We start from the raw sequence: 3,124 nt of genomic DNA on the forward strand, positions 1-3,124 counted from the left end.
CACCAAAACATTAAAACAGCTGTTTTAAGAATATTCCAGTTTGATAAATCAGTATTGCTTTGGTGTAATTCAGTCAAACGGAATTATGAACCATAAAGGAGTTTGTGTTAAAACATGTTAAATCCCATTAAACATAAATGCATTATTAGTGTGACAGGAGGTCGTCTCCCTCCTGGCCGCTGTTGGGCGCCGTGCCAGCGGTGCGAGTACCGTAATCGCTGGGCGGTACCATGCGCCCTTTATATTCAGGTGTGCAGCGGTGGAGCTTCCTGTCCTCCGCTCCCTGCTTGCTTCCGTGGTGGCTGTGGTTTGGCATGACGGCGTTGGTGGACGCACGTTCTCTGGTGTATCCAGCTGTTGTGATTGCCGTCAAGGCATGCTGTCTGAATACGTAAGTGTTCTGCCGCCTTCTTTTATTTTTGGCGTGTGATTACATCTGCTGATCACCATATTTCCACTCCTTCCAGCGTGGCTGAGTGCTGGGGTGAATTCCCCGGGGTGAAGCGGGGATCTGCTGGAGCCCTGCTGGGCATAGGATCACAGGCTCGCTCTGGGTGTGTGTGGGTGTGTGTGAGCCGTATTCTTGTGGCTCACACCCTCCAGTTGCCAGGTACGTGACGGGTTGGTTTCCCACCCCCGCTATTCTGATTTTATGTAATGAGTTTTTTAACTCAGTGTTATTTTTCTTTCCAGTTAACAGCCCGGCATAATCGGACTGCCACCATCACTTCAAGCTGAGCTGCTGTTTTGGTTCTCTTTAATATTTGTTTGGTGAACTGTTTATGTTTTTTTCATTCAGTTGTTTGCGGCGGCTTGGAGCGGACTTCTCAGCCCAGCAGGGCTGAGTGCCGTCTGCGTCCACTCCGTGCAGAGGCTGGTTGTGTTGCTGCTGTGTCAGAACTTGTACAGCTGCAAGGGCTACTTCAGTTGATGGTGTTTTGTTTTCTTTGTTATTTGGAATTAATTCAGGTATTTCCTTTTGGTGTCTTGGTTTGCTTTGTTGCATTAGTTTAATTGTGTTTTTGTTATTTTCTTTGTGAGTTTATTATAGCCTCATGTATTGATTTAATTCATCATTTATTGTTCTTTGGTTTTGTTTTCTTTTGTCCACACCAGTTATGGTTAGTTTGGGCATGTTTTATTAATCTTTGTCTCTGTCTTCTGTGTACAGGTGCTGTGGCTTACTGTGGCAGTTATTTCCTGCTGGTGGTGTCTTCTTCACGGTCCCCCCTTTCTTTTGGTTTTGTGTGTGTATTATTTGCAGTGTCACGGGTGATTCATTTGAGGATTCCTCTCCCCTTTGTGGTTGTCCTGCCGCAGGGTAAACCCCAGCCTGGGTTTTTTTTTTTTTTTTTTTCCTTGTTGCCCATTCTTTCTTTTAGTTAGTATATGTTAACTGGTGTTGTGACATTATTTCCTTCCTCACAAATTGTTAATAAACATTGTTAAATTTGAACACGTCTCGCCCCCCTTGTTAATGGAACTTGTTGAGCCTTAATTGGTTTAGGGACAGTGAAACACACCTGAGCTAGGATTTCCTGGGTGCAAGTCCCAGGTGGCGTTGTCGGGACCATAATTGGTCTAATTGGCTACAAACATTCCTCGAATTTTGCCACATTAGGGAATACAGAACTGTTTGGTTCAGACTGTTGACTCTTTTCCTACCAGTGTCTTAACAGACAAAATGAAAAGTTATGATGCAATCACATAAGTCAAAAATAGTTTATTAGTCAGCAGCAAATCAGAACTATTTACAATGTGCAAAGTACAACTGTGGTGGGCCTCTCCTACAGTGGAGGACTAAAAGTAAAACTATATAAACTAAATCTCAAGTCTCTGGGAGGTGGACTCACTGGGCTGCTCCTGCCCTGCACACAGCTGCCCCAGTACACCCAGCACTGCCTGCACCAGCTGCCCCAGCACAGCCAGGAACGACTGGTTGAAGGCAGCATTCTGGGCCATCTCCTCCGCTGCAAGGCCGCTTCATTCTCTCTTGCCTCGCTGAGAGCAACCAGATGTTCTCATCATGCTGGGCACGGTTCCGCTCCTTCTCGCCTGCATCTCCACAAGTACGCTTGGAAGTTCCAATTTTCTGTTGCACCTTTTCCTCTTGCCTAGACCAAAGACAGAAAAGTGATCAGAATCGGCTTTAGTAAGTACACAGCATGCAAGGAATTTGGTTTCGGCTGTTAGTGTCACACTAGGAATATGGAAGAGGGTAATAAAAAATACAGAAACTATAGAAAGAGGAACAGGAAGAAAAATGAAAGAGCAAAATTAAATAAAACAATATATACAGAAATTTACAGCTAGCCTGGAATAATCACATTACAAGGCCACATCTACAAATGTAAAACCTGCAAACAACTCAGACATGACTGCATGTTCACAGTTGAATTATGTAAACTATTGGAAAAACAAACTAAAACTAGCTCTTTCATGTGTATGAAATAAAGAAAAAGTTCATCACCTACATCTTCAAATTAAACGGCAAAGTGTTGCTCTCCTCTACTTGCAGCAATACAAGGAAAAAACAACACGGGCCACAAGAATATCACAGGCCCTCTCAAGAATGACCCTGAGGTGACATAGACACTATAAATGAGCTTTCACCAAACCTAGGATCATCTACACCTGTGCTCTTGTCCTACAACGAGCCTGCTTGAACTTCTGTTGGGGGTCAACTTAGAAGATCATCACTCTGGTTTGACATGGTAACCTCTATCACCCACCAAAAGACCATCAAACTCTCCTGTAATGTACACTGGATACATTACAGTATATTGAAGAACATAGACAAGTCAATCATATTGTTAAAATCTTTAGGCAACTTAGCACATGCAGTCTATTGCTCAAGTTAAACCCATCACAAATCCTCAAGCCATGAACAAAACCACACCACTTGACCTCCACACTAGAAATAATATACGCAGCACCACATATGATCTTAACTGCAGAACATAGAAAATAACACATGTTGAAACTATAATGCAGCCTTTAACATTTTGAAATTGTACTCAATCTACCTGCAGCCCACCTGCACATTTATGCTGTCAATGCACTTCCTACTCACATAATCAGCTTCAGTATGTCAGGCAACTGTGATGGTGATGTGTGTGCCATC

At 43.3% G+C, this 3,124-nt stretch overlaps 1 long non-coding RNA gene across 1 annotated transcript; it reads left to right on the top strand.

Moving 5' to 3' along the window:
- The first annotated feature begins 335 nt into the window (after positions 1-335).
- Positions 336-954, top strand: LOC129348431 (uncharacterized). Its single transcript, XR_008600966.1, has 3 exons — positions 336-391; positions 468-610; positions 694-954. It is a non-coding gene; the product is annotated as an uncharacterized LOC129348431 (long non-coding RNA).
- Positions 955-3,124: the final 2,170 nt, after the last annotated feature.

Source organism: Amphiprion ocellaris, unplaced genomic scaffold, assembly GCF_022539595.1.
Source record: "Amphiprion ocellaris isolate individual 3 ecotype Okinawa unplaced genomic scaffold, ASM2253959v1 Aocel_unscaffolded196, whole genome shotgun sequence".
In the NCBI taxonomy this organism is placed as follows: domain Eukaryota; kingdom Metazoa; phylum Chordata; class Actinopteri; family Pomacentridae; genus Amphiprion; species Amphiprion ocellaris.